Source organism: Aquila chrysaetos, chromosome 16, assembly GCF_900496995.4.
Source record: "Aquila chrysaetos chrysaetos chromosome 16, bAquChr1.4, whole genome shotgun sequence".
Classification (NCBI taxonomy): domain Eukaryota; kingdom Metazoa; phylum Chordata; class Aves; order Accipitriformes; family Accipitridae; genus Aquila; species Aquila chrysaetos.
In genome coordinates, this window is record NC_044019.1 from 9,624,184 (window position 1) to 9,651,977 (window position 27,794).

The 27,794-nt window shown below is 46.4% G+C and overlaps 1 protein-coding gene across 13 annotated transcripts in view; it reads left to right on the forward strand.

The window, feature by feature from the left end:
- The window catches only part of LOC115351815 (USP6 N-terminal-like protein), an 87,642-nt gene that overhangs the window by 17,673 nt on the left and 42,175 nt on the right, over nucleotides 1–27,794 (forward strand). The window contains exon 1 of one of the 13 annotated variants that reach the window (XM_041129183.1): nucleotides 18,807–18,954. The exons of 11 other annotated variants lie outside the window; for them this stretch is intronic. The gene's annotated coding sequence lies outside the window, so the exon portion shown is untranslated. Of the gene's footprint in view, nucleotides 1–18,806; nucleotides 18,955–19,386; nucleotides 19,585–27,794 lie in introns of those variants that run through there. One more of the 13 variants, XM_041129184.1, reaches the window with a different exon arrangement.

The following is a 27,794-nucleotide window of genomic DNA, read 5'->3' on the forward strand; positions in this document are numbered from 1 at the left end:
TTACATGTGTCCCAGTGTTGCTGCAGCAGTCGGCCCCATGCTTGCCATACCCCCGATGACCTGTGGATACAGAGGTTTCATAAGTTTGAAGCTTTTCCTTTGGGAAAGTTTGTGGGTGGTTGGGTTTTTGGTTTTTTTGATTTTTTTTTTTTTTTTTTTAATTTATATTGCTAATTATTTCAGGGGAACTCCTATCTTATTAGTGCTTTCTCCCCAAAAGGTATTTCTCTTCTGCTCTGTCTCTTGGCCTCAGAGGCCAGAAGAACCCTGATACATTAGGAAAGCCAGTCTCTACTTTAAATGGCCTTAAGCATGTGAATATTTGGCTCAATTTCCTTTTACAGCGGCTTGTTACGAAATGAGCAGAAATTTTGGGGCATCCCTCTGTCAGCTTTTCTTCTGATCCTTGGGTGAAAAAAGCAAGGAGGGTTTTGCTCCAGTGTGTGTGTGAGTACTTGGAGGAGGAGGTGTCCACCTTGAGCCTTGAGTACTCTTGTAGGAAAATATTTCCCCTATCAGTGAATTTTTGCTGATACTGTTGAACTATGCTTAAAGTATGTGGGCACATATTGCAATCTGCTGGCAAAGACGCCATGAAAATAGCTGTCCTGGGTTGGACCAAAGGTGCATCTAAGCTGCTTATGTCCAAAGCAATACCCTGTCTGCAGTGGTGGTAGAGGAGCTGCTCTGGAAGGAGCTGGATGGAAGCTGAGCAGCCTAATTCAAGACTCCATCTGCTCTAGCCTGACTTTGTGTCTTGCAAATGTGCTGGGTTTTGAGCAGGCTGAGAGCTTCGCTTGGCTTGCAGCCTCCAGCCTCAGGTAGTCTGGCAGGCGAGGAGCAGCCACATCTCTGGCTGAAAGCTGAAACCAAGGTCTGCATATGTGGTTGCAGCGGTGGGAAGGCTATCTCTGGGTTACCTGCAGTGAAGGATGGACCTGACTTCTGCAAGGTTCAGATGACCATTTTTACTTTATTTGGCCTAGATGAGCGGTTGTGGCATGCAGATCTGTTCCTTGGGCATTTTAGTTCATGCTCACCCAGCCCTTTAAGAGTGACAGCGCCAATTTGAGTGTGTTTCAGTTTGCTTTCACGTGCAGAGATCTCGTGTAGCTCTCATGGAGGGTTAGCATTTGGTGCCTGTCTAAATTGCTACTTATCCCTTGAGGTTGTTCTGCTCTGCTTTGCTCTGTAATTACTTGCCACGCATTGCATGCTTCCCAGCAGCTTTCGCTGCAGTTTTTAAAAGGGAAGGTAAGGAACAGTGGACAGATGGACATCTGGGAGGGCTGCTGGTAGTGGGCAGGGGGAATGGTTTTAGCCCTAATACTTGCGTGAAGCATACTCTCCAGGCAGATCCCACTGCGACTCTTGATGAAGTTTCCCTTTCTTTGGCTGACTCATTGGAAAACCCTTTTCACTCTGAGTCTGGTTTGGAAAGAGAAACACCCACACAGATGGCTGCTCTTCAGTTGTCATTCACGTTGGAGTTTTTTATGTTCCTTTTTGCATTACCCTCAGGTGAAACCCAGGCTTGCTGCCAAAAAACATATCCCAGAATTAGAAAGAAACGAAACACTAAGGATATTCTGTTTTTTCTCTCTAAGCTAGAAATGCAACAGGCTATCTAATATTTTATCAGTTCACAGGGGATTGTGTTGCTTTTTCTTTTTGGCTGAGTTTCCATGTAGTTCACTTGTTTGTTTTCCTCAGATAAAAGATACAGCTTTCATTAAGACTTGTTTTGGCTATGTTTTGCTCCTTGCTTGAGACTGTCTGAATGGTGCTGCTTTTTCTAGACAAACACCAGTGTTCTGCTTTGGAGTCCTGCTGGTCTCATCTGATAAGGGGTTGGGTTTTTGTTTTTTTTTTCCACCCTAAGTAGCTCGCAGAAGAATTGCTGGATTGTTAAATAATAAGAAGTATTTTTAGGTCTTTGAGATATTGTAACTGAAGGCAAAGGAAGGAGAGCAATAGCATTGTTGGAATACTTGGGTTTGGTGTGCTGGTGATTTATCAAACTGAAGTTATGACCTCTTGCTTGGATCCCTTGTTGGGATCCAGGATGGTATGGATGGTGCAGTCCACGTGAACTCCAGTTTTCTGGCCATACGGTATCTTTGGTCTTGCATTGCTCCTGGCTTTTTAGCCCATAGAGGAGAAGCAGAGTTAAGTCACAGCTGGCCGGTGTGCAGCTGTGGACTTTACTCTCTAAGCACCCTTGAGAGGATGCTGGATGGTCCCATACCGGGCTGCCGGGGTGCAGGAAGACGAGGCTGAGGAAGAAGGTGGAAATGGCAACCTGAAGGCAAAGGTTTCTGGTGGATTTTTAGAATTGCAGCTTGCTGTCCCCTTCTTTGTTCTCTAACCCTGCAGAATTCCTGTGGCAGGGCCCGTGGTAGGCTTTGGTAGGCTGGAAGGATGCCAGCGCAAGGAAGTGGCTGGTTCTTCCAGGTGCATTAACTCATTCCTGAAACACCCAGTTTTTAAAAAAAGTTTTTGCTAGGGTAGCTGTTTTGGGGGCCTCTCTCGCCATGCTTTGAGTGGAAACAGGACTGTCTGAAGGCTGCTTTAGAAGGACAGGAACTGGTACATGCACGGCATGCAATGATGCTGATAGTGCTGCCATTAGCCCCTGGGTGTTTCCATACCTCCTTGTTGCACCATGAGGACCACACCAAGGAGAAGCGCAGTCTGCCAGTGATTTAGCAGGTTGCATTTAAATACACCGAGATTTATCGCTGCAAGATCAGTGGTGGCATGAAAGATGCCCCTGCTGTCTCTCTCTTGCAATGAGGATTTTTAAAAGGAGGGATCCGTGGAGGAAGGAGGTGGAGCAGAGGACACATTTTCTTTAAGTAATGGAAGGGCAAGTGAGATGTTTGCTGCAGTTCCCATCCACAGCCCCGTGTTTATTCCACGTGCGCGTCATCCCATCTTGGGAGGGCACCCATCCTTTACGTCGGGACGTGTAGCTCATTTCTGAGGTGTGGGAGGATGGAGAGGGGCTCACAGGGCCGATGACCAACCCTCCATTCCCCATTTTTGGTGCAAAGCAGAGGCAGCCTTGTGGCGCGGCGGCAGGGCTGGAAGGAGCCGGGGCTGCGTCCCCCCCGGGCATGAGTGCTGGGAGCTGCTGAAACCCCTGCGCTGGGTTTCTGCTAAACGCACTCCTGGATTAAACTGGGTGAAAATCAGGCTTGTGGGAGTTGGGATAAGCGGCTTGACCGCGGCAGTTTTCTTTTTGGTCTTTATTTCCTAGCATGCAACTGCTGTAATTCCTCTGTGTTACATTTATCATCCTTGATTTCTGAAAGTATGTTTTTCTTTTTCTTTCTTTCCTGAGGGTTTTGGACAGTGTTTTCCAAAGCCGTTGTGGTGGGCATTTCCCCTTCTCTCCCAGCAGCAGCTTTCATTTTTGAATGAATAGCTCAGCATTGTTCACATTGTCTTCCAATTTTATGGGCTTTTTTTTTTTTTTTTTCCCCCTTTTGACTTTGACTAAAGCAGTCTCCTAAATGCTTCTGGAGTCCTTCGGGTCACTCTGCAGAAAATATTTTTTTCCTGTTACACAAGGTCTTGTGTTCAAAGCTCCAGGCAGGAAAACTGCTTTTGTAGTGCTCACATTTGAGTTTCTGAAAGCGTGATTCTTGCAGGCTTTTTGCTTGGTTTTTGGCCAGGTTTCAGTTAAGATTGGGCCAAGTTCAGCTTTAAGCAGGACTTGCAAGCTTGATGGAGTTGACTTTTGTTGAAACGTTTCTAACGACATAACAAACCCTGCTACTTCTGGTTTCTACATAGCATCCTACATGTTAAATCTGTTTTACTCTTCCAGTCCAATGCCTATTTCCCCCTCCCAAATTCCCTCCAGAAATAACAGGTTATTATTAGGATCTGTATGCATATGTGTTTAACAGGCTTGACATAGCTTTTCACCGAAGACGTTTATCTCTTTACCTACGTTGAACTCAGAGGCTGGACCCTATGGTCAGCATGGCATACACCTGCAAACCTCTCTTGGTTTGTTCAGAGATCTTCTGGCTGCAGAAAGACTTAGGTTTGCTTCCCTAATTTACAATGAGCTGCAACAATGAGTTTCTTTACTCAGTTTTGTTTTGGAACTAAGCATCTTTTAAGTGAGAAGTGGGCTTTATGTGCATTTTTGGGCTTTCCCCCTCCCCTTTGAGCACTGGATATCAGTGAAAGGCTTTGGGTTATATCAGCCCAGGTAGATTGTCTTTGTGGCATAGCAATGGTGTCTCCTAGGATGTGTCCGACTTCTTCCCCTCTCTGCTAATGAACATTGATCTTGTCGAGGGGTACAAGATGTCCTCGCCCGTTGGGTACCTGGAGTCTGCTGATGTGGCAGTGGGAGGACTGCGATGAGCAAACTCCTCAGGGATGGGATGCGAGCCACCCACTGCAAGTCACTGAGATGTTCTCAACCACTAGTGAATTACCACGACCTTGCAGTGTTTGCACCTTGTGATCTGATGCTCAAGAGGTAAGTTTCCTGAGTGTTAACTGTTTGAACAGTGCAATCCCAGTACTTGCTGCAGCTGACCAGCTGAGTTGGATGCACTCTAATGAACAACATGTTCCTCAGCTATCATGCCCCTTAAGATAGGGAAAAAAAAAAAAAAAATTAAAAATGGGTGGAGGGGGTGAATGGGACACATGTAGAGATTAATAACCTTTTCTCAAGTCACTGTTCTCATTTATCCTTTGAATTAGCTTTTTTCCCAGTATTACACCAGAATTTTGCAATAAAAGCCACATGTGAGAAACCAGTGGCGTGTCTTCTAGTCAAAACAGCCTCCATGCCATCTGACTACTTAAATGGTCATAAAGAAATGTTTGTATTAAGCAACTAGAGGCTGAATGCATGTTGAATGAATTAGTTTCTCCCCTTTATACTGTAATGATGATGCCATTAGAGAAACCACATGAGAGGAACACTTCTCAGAGCATCTTTTCCAAGTTCAGGTGTTTAAAACTGCAAACTCGAGTACTTCTAGTCACAGTTAAAACCTTTCTGTTATTTTTGGGGAGATGCTTTTCCTTGGTTAGGTTTTTGTGGCAGGGCAGCTGTAGTACACACGCTTGCTGCTGTTGATGGGTCTTGGAGAAGAGGAGGTTGTGTCCTCCTGTTTCAGCCCTTGACCTCTTTTCAAGTCATGCCTCACTGTGTCAGCCCCTCTGAGAAGCTTGGTGATAAGTGTGGAGGGATATTAATTATTTTTCTTCAAAATTATGCAGTGCTTGCTTATATTGACCTGGTGTAACACTCCAAGCATGGTAATGACTTTTGTTTCCGTAGGAAAAGATGTACTTTCTTTCCTTCTTTAACCTCGTTTCACTTGAGGTTGCTCTAAGCAGCTGTTTCTTTGGCTGTTTTCTGATACCAGCCTAAAATTCTGGTGTTCAGCCTTCAGAAAGCTTTGTGTGTAGGTTAAATGAAGGAATAATTTAATGAAGGACCTAACCATGTCTCTGAAGCATCCCTTAGGTAGGTGTAGTGATGATTACCTAAAAATTTCAAAGGTATAAGGTAAGAAGTTGATTATGCTCCTCCTTGAAAATCCTGGTTAGAATTAGAGCTCAATTAAAAAAATGTAATTTTCAGAAGGGCTTGTAGTTGACAGTTGCCTGAATACTGAATTCAGACAGTTGTCTGAATATTATTTCTGAATGAAAAAGCCATTTCATTCTCTTTCTGCCACCAAAATTGGAGATGTCCTTCAGGCCTCTAAGATGAGACAAGTGGTAGTCATCTCTGTGCTGCAGCGGTTTCTCTCTTTGACTCTTTTTGCCTGGTGTATTAAAGACCCTCCAGGTAGGCTGGGTTGTGTTTAAATTAGCTGGTCCTCTACCTCGGTTAAGAAGCTCTCTTGGATGAATGTTTAGTGTTAGCATTGAGAGAAACCATTTCTGTAAGTATTCTGATGCCAAAGCTATTGGTATGTTAATTGGGATGAAAAATTAAAAAAGAAAAAGGAAAAAAAAAAAATACATGGACTGTACAGCTTGCTTGAGCTTTCTAGCCTTAGAGGTTTGGCAGGCCTGTTGTGAAAGAGACTCCTGCTTTCCTGATGGAAAACCTTTGGATTAAACTTTCTTTGAGTCAAGGGACTTCGTATATCTGGTATGGAAAAGCCTGCAAGCGTACCCAGCTCACAGCATCTGTGGAAAAACCAGCTGCTGTGTCTGCTTGTGAGTGGTTGTCCTGGGGATCTGCCCGAAAGTCTGTTTTTTCCATTGCTCAAGCACAGTATCAGGCTTGGCATACTTTGTCAAGCAAAATAATACAGATAGAGTTTGCAGCTGGCACACCTTTTAAAGAGCCTACTGTTATAACCTTGACATAACACATTAATTATGCTGTTGAGGTAATGATAGTGGTATACTAGTATAGCTAAAATGGCTCCTATACCTATACTACCAAGGATTGCTTTGGTTCTGTCCCTCCAAGTTGGCATGCTGCAGAGGTACAAGGCAGTTCTGTTCTGCCATACTTGCTCCCTCATCACGTTTCTGTTGGTATCCATGATAAAATAATCCCCTGCTATCCCCAATAAGATTGCAAAAGGTGCAAGGGTGAGGCATAAGAAAACAGACTTGTTAATAATTTAGAAGCTAGATGCCTAATGCTTTCTTAATAGTTGCAGTTGCACACATGAAAATATGATTTATGTATTGATATGATAGGAACACCCTGCAAAATGCATACAGTGTGAATTTTTACCTGTGTAAAACTGTACTTGTAGACATAACTATTCATATTATACTTAACTATTAATATATCTAATGAAGGATTGCCCTGGATATTGGACTAAACTTGGAAAGTCACAGCATTCATGCTTATTGAGTACTTTATAAGCTGTATTGATCTGCAAATTGGGCAATCACCTCCTTTTTGGTGGGAAGTGTGACCCTACCGAAGACAAGTCTTTCGCTTAATTTCAGTTGCACGTTATTTTCCTTCCAAATCTAGAATTACAATTTATGAAAGTAGCAGGGAGACGGATGCTTATTGGATGCTCTTGAGTTCTGGTGAGGATTTTTGGGACACGCTCTGCAACGAAGAGGCGAGGAGCAGTCATCCTTCTCAGTTTGGTAAGCTTGTCCCTGGTGTGCTCTGTCTACAGAGCAGATGCTGGAGGGCACCAACTCGGTGTGTGTTTTGCAAGCTCTGCACTGAAGTACTCTGCTTGGTTTGAGATATATGAAGCTGCCGTATCTTTTCCCTGGAGGCTGAGCTATTCGCCTACCCTGGAATTGAACAGAAAAAAACCCAGCCATTATTAGCAGATCAAAAAGAGCAGTCTGCCAGCCTGCCTAATGCATGGGTTATGCCACAGCCTGGAGCTGGACTTTTGTTAAGAGCAACTCAAATAAGAAAAGCGAGCAAACCTCTGAACAAAACAGAAACCAAAACTAACAAAGGAAGCATCTGCTATTCAGATGAACAGATATAGGTGAGGGAGGAAAAAACAAGTCTATCAGAGACCTCCAAAGGCTTGCTACTTTGGCCAGAAACCTGCAGTTTGGAGGTGGCAGGCATTTCATAGTCCAGTGATGGTGATGCAGAGGTTCCTATGGTGCAATCCTAGGCAAAAGCAGGCTGGGTGATGAAGAGTGGCAGAAGATGCTGAGCTAGGATGCAGGAAAGCCACATCTCAGGTCTTGCTCCGTTTAGATGAGATGCACCTCTCCAGAGCAGCTCGGGTTCTGTTCTCCACTGTGATTTCGATGCAAAGTACAGTGGGGAGAAAGGGAACCTGGTCCCAGCATTTGCCTCCCATTTTCGGCTTGTGTGGTAAAGCAGAGCGCAGCACTGGTGTGTGGCAGCACCAAGGGACTTGCTTGGCTGCTTTGCACGAGCATCTCCCCATGGCAGTACGGTAGGAACCCCGGTCTGCAGAATACTTAGCTTCGTGCTGAGGTGGGTTGGTTTATTTGAAAGTCTTACACAAGGCAGAAATGCTTAGGTTAGTGTTTTTATTACTATAGAATTTGTAATGTTGGGTTAAGGATGCATCCCTGCGAACATGGGAGCAGGAGGGCTATTTGCACTGGTTACTCTTCTAGTTGCCAGAAGCCTGGCTGGTGCGAGGTGGGAGAAGAAACAAGAGGAAGGGTTGTTTTAGCTGGATGCTGAATGTAAAGAGCAGGTACGATATGCCCATGGGCTGCATTGTCGGCATGTAAATCTAGTGAACAGGAGAGAGGACAGACTGCTTGTATTGGCACTGCTGTCAGCTCTCATTTTCTCACAGCTGGGGGACCATGAATGCACAGACTCCATTGATGGGATGTCCTGGTTTTAACCTTCTCAGTGAAGGGATTTGTCTGCCCTGAAGCATAACACATTTCTGCCTGCACCTTTCCAATTGCAAAGGGCTTCACACCCCTTTGCTGAACAGTCCCTGCCAGCCCTGGGGGTGGCTAGCATTACGTCGCTTATCTTCACCTCTCTGTGGAGAGAGAGATGCCCGGCCCAGAGTTTTTAATTGTGATCATCACTCTCATTATTACTGTCTGTAATGTCTGTAGAGCTCAGAGTCTTTGTTTAACCAGCAGCTGGTGAGGCCATCCTCATAAAATTTGAGTAACCTATCACTTTAATACCTTAAAAGTCTTGGCTCCTTGTATTCAGAAGTGAGTAACCTGGTGTGAGAGTGCCTGGTTGCACATAGCATGCATGAACGCTTGAAGCAGATGCCAAGAGGGAGAAGTACAGGAGGAGCACAAAGAAACAGGAAGATTTGGTCAGCCTGGTTGGAAAGTAGCTAAAGCAGCGAGCGAATGCTTCCTCTTATGCGCGCACACGATTTCTGACATTGAGGCAGAAGGCTGACAAGGTGCCTTGGCTTGGAGGACAAGTGGAATGATCTGCATGAAGTCCTTGTGATTTCCTCTCTCAAGGCAGAAGTGGCTGAAAACCTTCAGAAGAAGAGACCTCCACCTGATTTTTGTTGCTGCTAGTTTGTTCTGGATGGTTTGTTGCCACAGAGAGAAGGATCCTTGATCTCTCTGCTCCCTGTTACTGGTGTTGCATCTGCTCCTGATTGAAGGGAGATGGGCCATTAACCTGTTTCCTGGACCTTGCTGTGTTCATGCATCTTCTGACAGAGCAACCCTAAAGTGGAGCTGATCAGCTTCCTCCCTGCCATGAATGTTTCTGCTGTTAATGGGAGACATTTTCGTTCTGGAGGAAAAACACACCTGAAGCTGCCCTGGTAGGTTTGCTTCTGCCAGGGTTCAACTTGGACACTTGGTCAAACAGAGGAACACCTTGGAAGCATTGCCCTGGTCCTTCAACTGCCAGAGGACAAGTGCAGGAATAAAGCGGCTTAAACCCCCCTCTATTCAGCAGTATGACACGGCACTGTCTTCCTATGTGTCTTCCTGTGTGTGTGTACCAGTTTTTACAGCCTTCCGGCGTCATCCACCAATTAATGGTTCTGGTAAGTGTTTGCTGTGGAAAAGCTGTGGTGTAGAGAGGTGATCCTGGCGTGTCTTCCTAGAAGCTCATCCTGTCTGGTGGCATAAGAGTTTTGTAAGGACGACCTGCGTGGTGCAGCATCTAAGATTGCACTGGTGGACATGGCAGGGATGTCCAGGCAGATGGAGGTGCCTCTTGTCCTCAAGTTTCCTCTGTAGAGCTTGTGGCCCACTAATGGTGAGATTGGATGCCTTTTGTAATGGGCTGGTGGTTGTGGATGCTGGATAAATTCTGTGCGGCTCATTGGGGATCTCAGTTCTGGAGTCTGAGCTACCGTTGGGTTGGTGAAGGGTTGCTGCACTTGTTCTTGTCCATTTGAACACTTGCAGTTTCTGTTTCAGAGTGACACACTGTGGAGAAGACAGGACATGCTGTGTCTTGCTGCTTGGAGGTCTGCACCAGAGAAAACATTCCCCTCCGAATCCTCTGCCCAAGAAAGAGCAGCTGGTGGTGGTTCTCTGCAAGGACAGTTAGAAGTATCTGTGATCCCTCCTTGGTCTGCTCGTATTGTAGAGATGGTCTCTTAAGATGCCAGGACAGAGGGCTTAAATGCTGGAGCGCAAACCTCTCCCAGCTTTGCTGTAATGCCAAAGTGTGGTAGCTCAAGAGTGGAGGACCTGCCACGCTGGCTCCAGCCAAGGTCGAACTTGGCCAGTATCCCCCCCCCAGTGACGATCAGAGCGGATGCTCAGGGAAGGAGAATGAGTCGCTGGGTTTAACAGCTGCGGATGGTCTTACTCTCCTGCAGTTTGCATGTTACCTTGCAGACACTTTCTACAGCCCAGTTGTGGGTCACTTGGAAGAAGTATCTCCTCCTTCTGTTTGACTTTTTTAATCTGCTCTCTCGTTGTCTTTCACTGTGAACAGTTGTTCTTTGTTCCTAACATGGTTTGCATGACACCAGTGGCTCCTGCAGGTTGTTTTGTTTCTTGCCTCAGTACATAGATGCCTTTTTTGTGATGCCCATGGCTTGATATTTCATGACGATATACTGTCTGCCTTGACTGTGCTGCTCTGGAGTCTGCATTTCGGCAAACGCTTTGCTTTGAAGAGGATTAGAACTGACCTTGTAATTGGAGAGAAAATAGGGTAATTACAGGCTTAGCTGAAAAAGCATTCTGTGCTTTGTTGCATTGACTTTCTTGCTGGAGGAGTTGTTGAACATACTGAAGAGAAGGAATTTGGAAACATGCCCACATGACCCCACATCTATTACTCAGCAGGCATTTTTGTTGCACATCTTGCATTTATTCTCTGCTGAAACATTAGGCAATTTATCAGTCTTTCTATTCTGTAGCTGGACACCCCTTTGCACTGTCTGTCTTTCCAGCTAAAAATGAAGTGAGAGCGATGCTTGCTAACAGCATGATCTCAGTGGTTCATCTAGAGGAAGACAGAAGCTGGCTGCTCTCTCCATTTAATCACTCAGTTAAAAGTACTGAAAGCTGCAAACAAACTCGTTTCAGTTTTCCAAATGCTGTGATAAGAAAATAACCAGCCCTGTTTCCTCAAAATTGCCAGAGTTGATGTCCATACACATAAAAATCCAACACATCCAAAGCCCAACTCACAGGTTCCTATACAAGAGCACTACTGCTTGAGATGGCTTGATGGAAATAATAACGCATCCAGTGAATTGATCGTCATGCTCCACAATAGATAGTACGCTTTCCAGCAGCTTATTTACTGTGGTGCTTAGGGAGGACAGGTCTGTGTCAGCTGTGGATTTTTCTGGTCTTCCCTCGGCAAAGATATTTCTTTGCATGTCTATGGATTTCTGCTCTGTGCATATAGATATGGTATTACTTGGTATGTACTTTGGAGGCTGGAGGGGAGCTGTGCCAGTTACCATGAACAGTGAGGGCCCTTGCTTGAGGTGACTGATGAAGGGAGCAGGCGAGAAGTTAAGCCTTTCTCTGTGCTGGTCCATGTTGAGAGGATTGGAGATCCATCAACAGCAATAGTGTAGAAACTGGGTGGTGACTGGTTCTGGTGAAACTTTTCCTGTGTGTCTTGGTTTCTCTTTCCAATGGGATTTCCTTAAAACTCTCCCCCTTCCCTGTCTTCTGGTGGCTGGTGCAAGATCAGATTGAGAAGGGCCTTTGCCCATGGCAAGGGCTCCCAAACACTAAGATGACTAATTTAATTGATGATGCGTCTGAGCAGAGGAACTAGCTGCCTGCCTGGCTGAGTGCCGATGGCTCGGTGGGACTTCGCCTCTCCCCTCGCTCTTTGGGTGGTCCCATGGTACCTGTCATGGTTTCCTGTGAGGCTTGTATTCGCTGTGCGTGCAGGATTTGTTCTTCACCTGGGACCAGAATGTGACCAATGTTACTTCAGGAATAGCAGCAGCAAAACCAGGCTGCTGTCATCAGCTCTCCGAAAAGCATTTGGTTGCTGTTTTTCCCGTGCCACAACAGAGCACTGCAGACTTCTCTGTCTCTTGCTCCAAATGCAAGTAGCTTTCTTTGGTCTTTTGTGTTCCTGAAGAATCTTGTGGCAACATGCCACCAAAATTCTGCTGTTCAGGTTGAGGCATGCCATGGACATGTCCTTCCCCTGAAGGGAGGAGGAGAGCATGGACCAAAGATGACAGATGTTATGCATTAAACAAGGTGACTTGCCACAGTGTGGTTGGCATTAGCGGTCCCGGGAGCCAAACTTCCGTGGGGCTTGGTGTGCCCACGTGTCCTTTCCACTGCAATGTGGAACTCGGCACAGTCTGGCTTTGCAAAGCAGAGTCCACTGCTGTTGGAGAGCTTTCTCCTGACCTTCTGCCTGCCTGCTGAGGCAGAGCCTGCAAAGTGCCAGCCTTTGCCGGTCCAAAGTCAAGGGGCTGGTGTCCCATGAGGCGCGTGGCGGAGGGAGTGGAGAAGCCTTGCGGCAGGTTGGGAGCAGCGAGCATCTGCGGTTGTGCCGAGCATGTTACCTACCTGTGTGCCAGGGAGTGTCTGTCAAAGCTTGGGTTTACAAACAGAGGAGCTCATTAGTTAGGGCAGCTGCATGATGTGGCAGGGTGCCCAGGTTTGGGGGCTTTTGGGCAGCTGCTTGAAGGAGGAGGCAGTTGCTGAAACATTCATGAACTTGACTGTGAGCAAACTCTTCCCAGTTGCCTGGCCCACAGTGGAGATGGGCGAGCACTGCCAAGAGCTGCTGTACTAGTCCCAGGCGAGGTGACAGGGAACAGCCTCAGGAGCCTGCTGCTCCCTGACACGCTCCTCTGCATTAATTCTCTTCGTTAATTCCTGTAATGAATTTCTGCCTTCAAAAGCCGAAATGAGCAGAGGTCTGCCAGAGCAATGCCAGGAGTGGCAGCTTTCTGGTTTTATATTTTTTTTCCTCCTGTAAGGTTCATATGAAGGAGAGTGCTCGTACAGTCTCAAGAAAAATAGCAACAAAACAATGCTAAATACTGACTGTAAAAAACCTACTTATTTGTTGCATGCATGTTGCAGTGGCAATGGGGGAGTCTCATGCAAGCCCCTTGTTATTTTAGCTTTTTTTCTTTACTACTTACATAAGTTTCAGACTCTTTTTAATATTATTGCCCTATATTTAGAAGTAAGGGCATAATAGTTCAGCTTCTGAACACCTTCAGTCTTTGCATGTCTCACAAGATGGCTGGGACACATGCTGGTACCTTGTTTTACGGCCCCATGTTCAACACGAGCTAGGCTGACTTGTTTGTGAGCATTTCCATAAATTGTTGTTGTCCTGTTTTCCTTTATAAGCTTTCTCCTGTTTTCCTCCTGAAAAATAACACAGTGGATGGTGGCAGGAGCGGAGTCAGGGAATTCAAAATTAACAGCTGAGCTTGTCCTCAGTTCACCCCCTCACATCTCTTGCCACAGCAGCCTGCATTAGCAAAGATGACACTGTGTTAGCCAGAAGAAATACATTTTCTGCTGCATGAAGAACCGGCTAATCGTTGCGTGCCTCGGTTTCCCCATTTAAGAATATGTTCTTTAAATCTTTAAAACTGCCTGTCTTCTCCCAAGCCTGCATCTCTCTCAAACAGGCATGAATTTTGTTATAAAGTCCTCTGTGGCAGTGCTATCGTGAATCTGATGCTGCTTCCTACAGACAGACGCAAAATGTCTTTCTGTGCATCATTTGGGGAACAGCCTCCGTAACACAATAGGACTTGAAGTTTTCCATTTTAATTTTTTTTTTTTTTACGGGGTATTTTTGCAGATGTTATGGTTAAAGGCTTCTATTTTTGAAACCTTAAATCTTGGAATGTGGCTTCATAACAGTACATAGTGGGATTTGGAAAAAAGTCTGCTAAAATCGTATATAAGGGATAGTGGAACAGTTAGGTCATGTTAAAGTTGATAGACTTTCTGCTGCTGGTGCATGCGATTTATTTTTTTTAATTTTTTTTTTAATACAGAGCTATGAATGTTTTTCTTTTTTACAAAAACAAATAATGGGCCTTCCATTTTAGACAAATGTCCCTTTTTTACAATGGTGTTTTTTTCCCCAGTTAATGGCTTTTTTAGTGGGAGCTGCCCTGTTCTTTCCATCTGATCTCTGTGCCCACACCTCTGAATGTTTCCATTTCAGAAAGGAGGACAACTTCCGTGCCAGTAGACAAACTTCAAAAGCTGCCTTGCAGGAAAGTGTCACAGGTCTGAGGCGTTGGGAATGAGTGGGGAAAAAAAAACCCAAGCCACTTAATTTTTTTACTGCCATGCAAAGATAATAGAAAAACTTGCTGCTTGGTTCTTCCAGTCCTTGTCACGCTAAAATACTGGAACTGAATAATCCTGTCACCCCCTAAAAAGAACTGGAGGGATTTAGGAGCGCTCAGTAGTTTTTAAGGAAAATACAATGTTTTACCTATTAAATGCTGCGGTTGCGCTGTCACACTTGGTGACTTACAATGGGACTTTTGGGTGCTGCTTAGCTGCCGGATACAGGTAAGGGCTCTCCTTCTCCATATGGCATCATATAGCTGGAGGTATTCACAGCGCAGACCCAAGTGGTACCCAGTAGTTGTGCTCGCCCCCATCCCTAGTGCCCAACTCCAACCATCCTGGTGGGGTTTGAATTAGGCAATGTTTTTCTGTCCAAGCCTCCTACAGCCTATTGAGAGGAAAGGGGAATGGCTTTTTTTCATGAGCAGCTGAATGCAATGCCCTAGTTACCATGGTTTTTTAAATGGAGTACTTCAAAGGATGTACAAAAGCATCTTTAACACTTGCAGTGCAAGGAGAATGAAAAGATCTAGATTATGTCAGCACTGCAACAGAGGCTTAAATGAGTGTCATTCTTTTATTGTTAGGAGATGACCCAATTTGGATTGTATTTATCGAGTGGGAGGGGAGAATGGACCTGTTTCAGATGACTTTTGAGCCTTAAATGTACTTACAGGCTTTGTGTAGGGATTGCATTGGCTCCTGCTGGGTAAGCAGAGCCCTTTGGAGGGTGTTCCCCGTGTACTGGCGCAGTGACGCGTCCTGCCCTTCCTGGCTAGACATGTGCTGCCAAAATGGGTTGATTCATGCCACGTCTCTCCGCGTGGCATTGTATTGGATGGGGAAAAAATGACTTGTCAGACAGAACCTGCCCAGCTGATTTTTATTTATTTTACGGCATTTTCTTGCAAGGCTTTTAAAGCCTCCAGTTACTATATAATTTGCAGACCGGCTCCAGCCAAGCAGATCCGTAGCTGAAGGCTGTGACCCTGCCAAGGACTGGTGAAGGTAATAGGTTGTTAAGCCTGCATACAGTGGGGTGCTTCTCTTTCCGCTTTTTTCCCCCCTTCCTGTAAAATGATGGGCAGTCTGGTTTAAGCACCACCTGTGTCACAGTCTGCTGTCCCCTTCTTTTCTCATGGCTGGGATGCCAATGAAGAACTTCCTTTTCATCTTAAAGGGGTTTGAAAGTTGGGCGTTAGGGTCTGTTGCTGCTGTCTGCATCTCCTTCTGGAAGGCTCTTACCTGTCTTTTAAACAATTTTGGTCCTGCTGGCAGGAATACACCATCTGCAGATCCTGTGAAGGATGTAATTTCTCGGATTATCTTTTTTTTTTTTTTTTTTTTTTCCCCCTTGCAAGGTTTTCCCTGTAGTCATTACATCAAGCTCAACCTTGATGATGCGAACTACTTTGAGATGTGTCCAGAGCAGAAGCTCCTGTGGGCTTAAACCCATCTACAAATTTGGGAGGGGGAAGGAAGAAGATAAGCAGGGAAAACTCATGGGGAACTGGAGCTCAGAAAAGCTCAGCCTTTCCAGCAAACGTTCCTTTCTAGTTCAGATGGGCCTTGTGTGAAGACTAGTGGAAATCTGAGTTTCATTGTAAATTCATTAGCAACATTCCCATTCATTTCAGTGGAGCCAGGGTTGTGTCCTCCAGCTAACCAACGCTGTAAGCCCATGCCTCTTCCTCTGGATATGTATGTCTGCCTTGCGTGCCCCCAGCCTGCTTTTCCAGGGAGCCCTTTCCAGGTGAAGGGGGGGAGGAAGGCATCCATCTCTTCCCACAGCTGTCCCAGCAAGCCACAGGCTGGTCCGCTCCCGGGGAGCTGCATCCCAGCTCTGGTGGGGTTTGGAAGGGTGGTCACCGGAGCACTTGCCGGAGGACAAGAGGGCTGCAAGTGCTTGGAGGGACTGCCTGGATTTGCTCCTTTGGAGACACCGACAGCCACAAAGCCTGGCTACGTCCAAGGGCAGATGCATCCAAGCCCGGGCTGCACTGGCACCAGTGGACTTCTGCATTAAGTGAGGTTGTTGCTCTGTAGGAATCGGCATCTGATGCTTTTAGGTTTGCAGAGAACCTGCTGGCTGGAAAAGCTTTCTTGTTTGTGGGCAAAAGTATCAAAATTATGTTAAATGCAGGTGTCCTGCACAGCTGGAGGTGAGGGTGGGTGGACGGACAGTCTTGTGGGGCAAGGTCCCCCGGGGTCTGCCAGCACACCACGCTCAGGGCAGCCTGCAGCAATGGCGGAGTTGAGCGTGTTGGGGCAAAGTGGCATTTCCTCCTTTCCCTGGCTTTCCCCAGGGCACGAATGGCAGTTTTTGAAACCTGAAGGCTTCCTACAGAGAGGTCTGTCTGGCATGGGAGATGTGAACCTGAGCTCAGCCTTGGATGTGTCCCTCATCTGTCCGTAGGAGCTTTAGGCTGGTTATTGTGTTCAGTTTGTTTTTCTTCATTTTTTTTTTTTTTAAATCAAATTTGATAATCCTGGTCCAAGTAAAGGATAATGAAAATTAAGTAACTTGCCCTACCTCTTACACAGCCACTGCTGTGTGTAGTTAGTAGTTTCATGAGAAATGAGGCAAGGCAGAGCTCATTTTGCTTTCCAATGACCAAGCTGGCTCTGCAGGAGTTAGGAGTAAGATGGGATAGTAATTGGGTGTGATGTTGTGGTCTTTAGGGCAAGACTACAGGAAATTCATTGTATTCCTTTGAACAGGATGGAGCCTTTCACATGATTTTTTTTTTTTTTTTTTTAAGCTTTAATTCTCTAATCTTGATCCATTACCTAATAGCAAGAAGACTCCCTAAACTTGGAAATGTATTTCATCTGCTTGGGAAGCAAAAGACTCCATCTTGGTCTGTCTGGGGAGCTCTGGCTGTGCCCCTGGTGTGGGGCATCTTTTTTAGCAGGTGTTGGGGCTTGCTGTGCCGAGGGCAATGCATTGAATCCCCTTTTAATTTGCATTAGTGCTGGAGGGTTTTTGGTTGCAGTGGTCTGCTGCTGTTGGCTCGCCTCCAAGCTATGTTGTGGGCTGTGTAGTGCTTGCTGACATGGACCTCCCCCAGACTTCCCCTCTGCTGTGTCTCTTGTACCTGAGAAGTCACTCCAGAGCAGCTTTTCACTGTGTCTTCCCACTCGGTGAAATCTGTCTGTAGGGGCGGTCTGTCATTCGGCTGTCCTGGCTCCTTGCAGAGCTCACTGGGATTTCGGAAGGAATAAGAAAATATATTTAATGTCAGTGGCTTTACATCAGGAGGATTGATTACTACTTTTTCCTTCATCCTGATAGCTTTTCTCCTAGACTTTTTAGGCATGTGCGGAGTATAATTTAATTTCCTCTTGTATTTAACAGCTTTAAAAGGACTAAAATCAGCAGCTGGTTGGAGTTGTGATTGGGGATGCAGAAACTTTCATCCCCTTCTCTTCTAGAGCAGATAATGCTTCAGGTGCAAAGGAGAGTGGAGAGCTGTCCTGTAAAGCAATCTGCTGCACTTTTGCAGCCAGAGTCCTGTTTCAAGCCCTCTGGGGTAATGTTCTGGGATACTCTTTTTAATCTCACATGTGACCCTCAGCTTTTAAAGAGCGCAGCTGAGTCTGCTTCGTTACCTTGCCCAGTTTGAGTTGCATGTGCTGTGGTCCACAAGCCTGCAGAGTGTCTTTTCTGCCGCTGCACTTCTCCCTGATGCTTTTAACCTGGTTTCAGTGCAACACCCCTGCCTGCTTTTCCCTAAAAACCTCTTGCCCTGTTTCAGCTAAATTTCTATGGGGTAGAAACCCTACAGAATTAATTTTCTACTTGGTGGAGAGATGGAGTCCTAAGTTAATGACTCACCCTGAGGGAAGACAGATGGGACTCTGGCAGCCTGTGAAGGGTAGAAACACTACGTCTGGTAGCTCATCACTGGAGATGATGAAGAGGTTGTCGGTGGTAAGACAGGGTGGTAAGACTCAGGGGATGCAGGGGATGACTCAAAAGTTGGGCTGCAGTAGTTACAGTGTCCACAGCACAGCTCACACGCGCACCCTGCCCTTACATCTGGTGTGGAGGCTGTGGGGCGGTGGAACCACCCGACGACCCACGGCGCGGGTGGGAGAGCCTGCGGATGAGCTGCGGCACTGCCGTGTGGAGCGGGTGACATCCTGGAGCATCCCTGACGTGGCTGGGCGAGGAAGTTCAAGGAGCCTGGCATCAGCTTGCTCATCACCTGCGTGGGCTCCTCGCTGTTGCGTGCTGGAGCCCTGGGGGAGCATGAGCTCTTTTCTCTGAGGCTCCTGCAAGACAAAAGGCGAAGTGCTGCAAACCACAACAGCTTCCACTCTAAAAATACCATAAAAGGCCGTGTCCTTAGAAGCTGGGCATGGGAGCAGTTCCCACCCACATTACTGCAGCATGAGTCACTAGGCTATTGCAACTGCTCTCCAAGTGGATGCCCAGCTGAAGATGCAGTGAGGAGCAGAGGGAGGAAGGGGAACCGCTCTTTAGCGCTGTGGAAGTGATGAAGGGTTACAAAGAGGATGACACGCAGGCACACATGAACTCGACTAACTGCCGGATGGTTTTGCTTTCGTTAGTATTTTTTCTTGAGAACTTCCAGCCAAATGCTGCTTGCTGATGATTTGAGCTTAAGATGTTTGCAGCCAAGAGTCTTCTGAATATGCAGAAACACCCCATTTGCTTTTAGGAAGCACAGTAATTGCCACATGAATAATATGAAGCTGGAAAACCCCTCTGACATGGAAGTATGTTTTACTTACTCTCTTTAAGCAAAGTTTTTCTCTCCCTATCCTCCCTCCTCGTCTTCATCCTTCTCTCCCCTACCCTGGCGCAGAAACAGGCTGCGCTTCCTTGTGACAGATGGTGTAAAAACACATCTCCCTTAAGTTACCTGCTCCTCCTACCTATGCTTTTTATCCAACATGCAGGTATTAGGGAGCAAATTTGGGGTTGTTTTGGTTTCTTTCCTGAGACGCCACCCACCTGCCCTGGTCCCAGCAATGGTACGGTTATTGTTTTCCCTTTTCCTTCCCTTCTGCTTGACGAAGTCTTGGCTATCGGGGTTTACTGGATTAAGTTTGTCAGTGGGAAATTCTATAAAAAGCTTCCTTTATTTAGACACCAACCCAGTAATGACATCATGTGGGCACGTCTTCCAAGTTCCTCCGGGCTGAGCGGATGGAGGGAGGTGGTGGCCGTGAAGCTGAGCCTTGCCTCTTTCTTAATGCATCTCCATGGTCCTGCTCAGTGGCTGTCCTTCAAAATAACCCCGATCCTCCTCCGGGGAGGTCCCCCAGCAGACTGGTGTATCTCCTTTAGCCAACTTTTCAACAGTATAACATAGCTGTGGTTGTCTTCCTGCTCATCGCTTTCAGGTTAGTCCTCGAAGTGCTTTTTGGTGGGTATTCACCCTGACTTCTCAGGGAAGCAGGAGGCTTCCACACTCAGTATCATCAATGCTGCTAAATTTTGCATCAGGCCAGTTTCAGATGACTTTGACAGGGGAGCAAGTGGACTAAACGTATGAGGGAGCAGGGGAAATGGGCTCATTTCCCATGAGATGTGCTGCTTGTTTTATGGTGGAGGGAAGGGGGCACCTGGGAGGGACAGCAGGGCAAGAGTTGGCCACCAAATTAATGGACTGACAAAATTATATTTGTGTGTGTGATTTCTTAAAAAAAAAGTATTGTTTTGAGCATTTCTGAATGGGGGAAAGGTATATATTTGTTAAGGGTTAGAAAGTAAAGAGTGTGACCTGGACAAGGTTTTGGGACCTTCTGGAGAAGTTATTCCTGGATTTCATTTACATCTTTGGAGGAAAAAGCATGCTGTGGTGTGCTAACCTTCCCCTTGTACGTGCTTGGTTTGCTAAAATGTTAGCACAGGTGTTCCCTTACCCGCCTGCAGTAATTCCTGGGTATTTTTCTACGTGATCAATAAACCAGAGCTTATTTAAGCAATGAAGTGGTACAAAACTCTTTGCTGGGGGGCATTTAATTGGCTCCCTTTAGTCTGCTCATCCTACTCTTGTAAGGAAGCCATCAGATTGCTGTACATCATGGCTATTTTGCTGTCCACTAAACGTCGATTACACCCTTTAGGGCTGGGAGGATTTTGGGCAGCATACTGAGTAACCAAATCAGTTGGTCCATAATGCAGATTTTTGCAGTCCTGCCTAGGATTTGGGTCAGGCGAGAGGCGGTTTCCAGCCCTGCGCCAATGCTTCCTCTGCGCTGCTGCTCTGCTTGTTGACATTATCTCCTTCCCACGTTCTCCACCTCGATACTCTGAAGTATTAAAAAATAAAAATAAATCCATATTGCACAAACGCTCTGCAACTCTGTATGGCTGGCCAAAATACTTTGGTCTCTTTAGAAAGTTATTTTGCAAAGTTAGGTGGTGCTAGAAGAAAATACAGATTTGCAGGTGCCAGATTCAGACAGTATCGTACCATCAGATGGCACAGAAAAGTGGGATCTTTGAGGCAGCAACCAAGACTTTTCCCAAGGTCTCTTGTTGTGTTCCCGGGCAAGAAAATCCAGTGTTCAAAATACTACCTTAATTAAAAAACAAACATACATGTTTTTAACATTGGGAAGTGATATCTGATAATGCTTTCTCTAAAGAAGGGGTGTGGGGATCGGGTATTTTTAGCTGCAGCTATTCTCAAGTTGTTGTTCTTTTATGACCTTCTCTTAATAATACATTTCTCTAACGCTTTCTTTAAAGTTTTTGTAGTTCCAGAAACTTTTTCAGCCAAAGGCATGTTGCTGGGGGGAGGAGAAGAGGGAGGAGCAGCCCACAGGCAGGAGAAGTATTGAAATCTGTTTTCTGATGGATTTTGGTGCCTAAGAGCGTGTGATGTTAGAGTTGGGTGCATCTCATGAGGGACCTTTCCCAGGTCAGAGGGGTGGCTTGCACTTCAGCTTTTCCCCTGGCTGCAGCAGCTGTAAGATTGCCAGTTCTTAAAAGCACTTGAGAATGGGATCAAAAAACTGAATTTGGACAAGTTTAAAAGGTTGGAAGAGGAAAGCTTGGACAGAGGAATGACATGCTGATGGAGATGCTGTAGTGCAGGAATCCCATGGGAGGGCAGGCATAAGGAATGGCAACTTAAATTTCAGGTCTTTGTGTAGTGCTTTGGGCTGTGGCTGTCTGGAGACACTTGGGACTTACCTGCGAATGTCTCTGAGATGATAAGGAAGCCAACAAATTCCAGTGTACGACCTGAAGGTCATCTTCATCAGTCCATAGGCTGCTGGACTTGCCTGATGTCTACGGACTGAAAAGCCAACACAGATCTTTGGGATCAGGTGAGCTGGTCCTGGGCTTTTGCAAACACCAAAGTGGCCATGAAAAAGCTTCTCAAAGAGCGGTGCTATAAAAAGCAGGAGGAGAGAAGGGCTTTCAGGTTGGGTTGCTGATGCTATCTGTCTCTTGGTAGTTACCAGCAGAGATGGTCGGGCTTTCCAAAGTGAACTGCACAGTTAGGTGTTTCTCCGCGCTTGCCTCTGATGACATTGGGTGAGGAAAGCAATTAAGCTGCATGTAAATAATAAACGCATGCCATGTGAACACGGGCAGGAAGAAGGACAGGCAAGAGGTGTCCATGCTGCATTGGTGGCGTGCCACTGCGTCGCAGGGGGCATCAGGGACATTGATGCTGGTGGTGGGGCTGGGGAGGTGTCTGGCTTGGGCTGAGCCTGGGGAAGGGACAAGGAAGGTGTTTAAGTGGTTGTTTACTTCTTTATATAGGTATTTTTTTCTCAGTACCCAAATCAGTGATGAGGAGTTTCTGCTAATTGGCAATAAATGAAATGAAGGAAACATTCCCTGAGCTGAGACTGTTTTGCTTGCCAGCAAGCCCTTTCAAGCTGTGGTGCCTTTTTAACGACCACAAGCACTGTCAGAAATGACAGCCCAGCCTGCTGAAGGTGTTGACACCACACACGGTCACTGGTCCAGCCTTGGGTCAGAAAAAAAAAAAAAAAAAAAAAGGGTCACTACTCCCCGAAGCACAGAGCCCACATCCTGCAGCTGCCAGCGGCGAGGAGCAGGGCTGCAGGGGTATGGGGAGGCTTGCAAGCCCCGTGCTGCTCCGGGGCTGGGCAGGACTTGCCATGGTAAAGAGGATCTTGCTTGGAAGAGGTTATGGATCATTTAACACCAGAAACTTGCCAAAGTGGTCTTTGTTTTTTTCCGGTGTTCTTGGACCAAGAATTTATTTATTTTGAAGCTCATATTTTCAAAATCTGTTCAGTCTTCGGTAGAGCCTCATGCCAAAGTGATTGCCAGAGTTAAGACCTGAGCTTTCCTCTTCTGGATGAGACCTCCTGCGAGCTTTCACCAGCAGATAATGCAGGGCTGGTGCTGAGCTCCTGCAGGAGCGTGGTGTCTGCGACTCCACATTTTCCCTTGCATTGGTTTCGGGGTATGGAGTAGCTGTCTGGGTAATGCTTTCATTGCAGGGAACTAAACACGTGCGTCTAAAAGCTGTTTGGGCTTGGCAACAGCCATCATGGGCAGATTTCAGTTAGGAGTTTGCAAGGTGTCAGCTTGGGTTGCAGTAGTTGAGTATTTCATATCCTGAATAATACTTGGACTTTTGGTGCCCTTCTTGGTTTTAGGACCTGACACTTGATACTCTGGTTGCTTAAAAAAAAATAAAATAAAAATAAAAAGTGACCAAGCATGTGCATGCATTCAGTGCTTTTTTGGGACCTGTAAGCTTAGCACTGTGTTTCCATGTGACACCTGCGTTTAATTCTGTGTCGCTCATTGGCAGGACCACCACAGGCTTAGTGCCTGGCACAAGAGTGATTCCTTTGGTCGCTGAATAAAAGAGCAGCATCAGCAAGAGTGGAAGTTTCATCCGGGTGGTTTTGGGGTGAAACGTGGTGATAAGGGATCTGGCAGGAAGGAAGTGCAGTGCATGGTGAGAAGAGAGAAACAGCAGATACTCAGAGTATGATACAGCAGATGCTCAGAGTGGGCAGAGTATCTTCTAGAGATGATCTGCAGCTAGAAAACAGGGACAGCTACTTGAAGCCAGGTCAGCGCTGCAGAGTTGGCCCCGTCTCTGCAGGCCAGGCAGCTGGAGCATTGTCTCCTGACAGAGGAGGTGCTGGAGCGTGCAGTCCCCAGCAGCGATGGGAAGGGCAGGACCAGGCTGTGCCTGTGTCTGGGCTGGATTTGCTGGGGGGGCTCAGAAGGGTCTCTGTCCCAAATCACCCCTTGCTGCTTTTTGTTGGGAGTGAGCCTGTTCTTCTACTGAAAACCCTTCCGAAACGAGGAGGGGAGAAACAATCTGGGAAAGCAAATATTTTACGATAACGGTGAGCAACAGTATAAGCTTTTGTTTTCTGTCAATGGAAGGAAGTGGGAGAAACACGTAATAGGTTTAGCGCAGTGCAGGAGTTACTGCTGCAAAAGAGATTTAGTGCTCGCCCTCCTGTAGTGGGTCCTAGGAGAGGGTCCGGTGGGGAGATATCCATAAGGAGAGGATAGGCTGCTCGGAGCAGGTGGGAAAGGCACCGCTTTTGTTTTGCTGCAGCTGTGCATCTGTCTGATAGCAGGTGCTAAAGGAGGGTCTGCAACCGGTGGACCAGTGGGCCGAGACCGGAATCCAGGTCCAGGCTTACAGGGGAAATGGGAACCGGGAAGACGAACTCCTTGGTTTGTACTCGGCCAGGACAAGACTGAAGCAACTGTGCTTTAAATTAAAGGCTCCTCTCTATTATAAAGATGATGATAAAGAGTGAACCAGCTCTCATCTCTGCTCTCTGCAAAGGATCCTTCCTGCTGAAGGACTTGACGTTTTGTAAAAAATAAAATGCAGAAAACTCCTGTGCAATTGCTATTCTATTTTGAAGTCTTATCCAAAGGCCTGCAGGCATGTTCTAACTTGAGCATGCATCTTATTCTTTATGTTGGCCCCACTTTTTACTTTAGGGAAAAAAAAAAAAGGATTTCTTTGTGCCCTTCATATCAAAACACCCTCCACTGCCCTCAGATGCTTATTTATTGACAAATTCCCTTTTCCAAGCCTTCTTGCACAGGGCCGAGCCCAGCTGCACTTTAGTAGGATGCATTCAGCCCTCCCAGGTTTTGATCTTAGAACAGGAAGATTCCCACTTCCCAGGCTGTGGAGGAAATAATCACCCTGCTTGCAAATGTCTTTTGTAGCAGTTAACTGAAATTTTGTGTTTATAAGTGAACTGTTTTAAGTGAAGGTGTTTTAAGTGAACTGCCTAGTTGTTGCTTTGTTGGGTGAATGTTAAAGCATTTTTAAGACAAATGCATCTTTCAAGTTGAAATTATCTTTTTTTTTTTCTTTAGCTGAGCATGTCTTCAGCTAAGTAAGACTGCATCTTGAAACACAGGTGATACTCGAGTTGTGTTTGTTTCCTGGGGAGAGCAGCACCTGCTGCTGCTGCTTTTATGGGCAGCCTTGCATGGGTCTCCGTCGTACCAAATGCTTGTCTTGAGAGCCTGTGGCAGTGATGTAATCTACTTAAACTTCTCCCTCTGCTTTTTATCTCATCTGAGATGGGGTTTTGTAATTTTTTTAGTTCTTCCATGCATACTGTCACTTTCCCCATGCAAGCTCCAGCCTTCACTGGAAGAACCCTTCTCAAACATTTTCATTAGTGGACTTGAGCCTGCTGTGGTCCCCTTTGACTTGCTTTTATCCCGCTTCCATTGCTGTCCATTATTCACATCAGAAATACTGAGGACATGGAAAACAGTAATTGTAGGTAATAGATGTACTGCAGTTTTGAGCATTGGTTTTTCTGAAGTTCCTTGTGTTGCTTTTTCAAGCATATTTGATTGAAGGTGCTGCCTGAACGCCTCCGAAAAACTAGAAATGGAAAGATGACATCCTGTTTGATGTCTGCCTGTGTCACCTGGCTGACTCAGTTGTACATCCCCAAGGGTATTGGGCTCCATGGTGGCACCTGTGGGTGCAGGTCAACACCAGACCTGCTCGGGGCTCTCCATGTACCACGTGGAGCTGGACTCCAAACATGGGGTTCCTTGTGCCACCCCTTCACCTTTGAGTCCCTCGTGGGGTAAAACGAGGGATGACCCAGATGATGTACTCGAGCGTAGCGTTCTCCCCCCAGAAACCAAGCTGAATCCGTGCCTCTTCCTGATGCTGTGATCATCACAGGAGGTTTCCAAACCAGAGGTGGGGGAGATGCTGAGTCAGCAAACCTGAATTTCTGGTTGACACACGTTTGAGGTGGCCTAGGGATGCTGGGGGCATATGTCATTACGTGGTGGTACGTGCCACGAAGTGTGGCGGTGCTCTGCCATCTCCCAGATGGAGGGGTGCATGCCAGGGGCTCACCCTCACTGCTGTGGGTTGGGGGAAAGTGCTGCCATTTTGATAAAGCCCGTGGGACGGCAGCGTGGTGATGTGAGCAGTCCTTGCCGAGCTCTTTGGAGGCTGGCGTTTAGCTAATTAGGAAATACCCCAAGTGCTGAGGGTGAGCTTGCAAGGAAAAAAGTGTTGTTGGGGGCTTTGGGTGAACATAGGGCTGGTGGAGGAGGGGGGAAGACTCATTTTATCCCCCAAGCAGACATGCAGCAGTGCCAGCTGCTCACACCCACTGCACTGGGGACCAGCATGGCTTTGCTCCGGGACTGGGGACTCCCGCTGCAGTGACGGGGAGATGGGCTCCGCACTTGCACAGGGTTGTGGTTGGTTGGCGGCGTGGGCTCGGACCGCAGTTTTGGGACCACTGGTTTGGCTGCTGTTGATGGCCCGGAGCTGATGCTGATTGCTGTCAGTCACTGCCCAGCATGGCACCTCACCAGCTGCCCGCTACCAGCACTAGGGCTTTGCCAGCGACCGGGAGAGTCGCATCCTCTTCCACACTTAGGTCTTACCAGCATCCAGCACCAACCCGCCTGGCTGCGTTTCCACTGCTCCCCTGAGCATCTTTTCATTGCGCTTATATCTAAAGTACGGAAACTGTTATTGCAGTAATACAGCTTACTCCAAAATATCAGTGCCATTTCATTTTCCCTGCTCGGTAAGTTGCATGTCTCAATGGATCCATTTTTAGTGTCAGGTTTAGTTTTATGTTGACCATGGTAAAGTGGTAACAGCCAAATACATTGTGAATTGTAAGATGTATTTTGGAGCCCTGACCAAATGACACAGATGTTGATTTCAACTATTAAAAAAAACAAAAACAAGAACCCTTGAGTTATTTTTACATTGACTCATAAGCTGGCGAGCTGCTTTTAACAGGGTGTCATAGAATCATAGAATGGTTTGGGTGGGAAGGGACCTTAAAGATCATCTCGTTCCAACCCCCCTGCCATGGGCAGGGACACCTTCCGCTAGACCAGGTTGCTCAAAGCCCCATCCAACCTGGCCTGCAACACTGCCAGGGAGGGGGCTGCCGGGCGAGCCATGTCCTACATGACCATTGCTGTTTTGTAAGCTGAAATATTACATCTGCCTTAAGTCTTCGCCTCCGGTTGGATTTTATAAAAATATTTTCCATGAAGGGAAGAGGGGGGGACTTCTTGTGTGAACAATTTCCTCAAAGGGAACACAACCATTAAATTTTCTTGTTTATATAAAAAGTTGCTTATGCACAAAAAAAATAGCAAAAATTCCTGCGGCTGTTCAGTTGGGGTAATTTTAGGAGTTATCAACAAGCAAAAAGGAAGGGAAAGGTTATGTTGTAATTAAAAAAAGATTGCTTTCATACTCCTTAAAAATTTTGTGTATCCTAATGCTGTCCTGCATATGGTTCAGGGCTGTAAAAGAGCTTTGGGAGACATTTTCTCCGTACTTCCCAGTGTCGGATCAAATACTTCTTTTTCCCCTGAAGTTTTCTGTTACCAAACATGCCTGCGTGGGGCTTTGGTAGAAAAAAAGAAGTTAACAACAGCTCGCCCATTAGAGTCCAGAGATGCTGTTTGAAGGTAATGCAAGTCCAAGGTACTGCCAGCAAAATGGTCAGGGAGTGTCCTCTGCAGAGGCTGCCAAATACAAATAATTTACTGCATGGGGTTCTGTGTTTGGAGGCAGTTTGGGCTGATTAAACTTATTACAGCAGTTGAAGGAATGAGGATGGTACTCGGAGAACCTCATTTAAAATACATATTTTCCTAGGGGATGGGCATTAGTCTGGGTCAGGGTCAGGCTAATGGCTCAAGCTGCCTCCCCTCCTAAAAATGGGGTGCAGCCAGGGGCTCTGGCAAGTGGTGCAAGACTCCACATGGTCAGCGTAGGTCTCACTTTAACTCAACTTATATGTCTGTAACTTATAAATCATTCGCCTTGATGATTATTTTGGGTGAGTTTTCCATGGACAAGCTGCATCTTGTTGTTAGTGGATTTTTAACTTCCTACCCATTTATTTCATTGGCTGTCCCAGTGACTTTATATGATAGTACGTTTGTTATTTCCTTATTTGTGTTTCTAAAAAGATGCTGCCCCTCTGTGCCAAGGAGAGCAAGGGCTGCTGGCAGCACGATAGCTTCTTTTTGCATCCTTGTTCCTTTGGTTTTGGCTAGTGACCATTGCTAGCTCTGCAGTGCCCAGGGTGACATCTTAGGT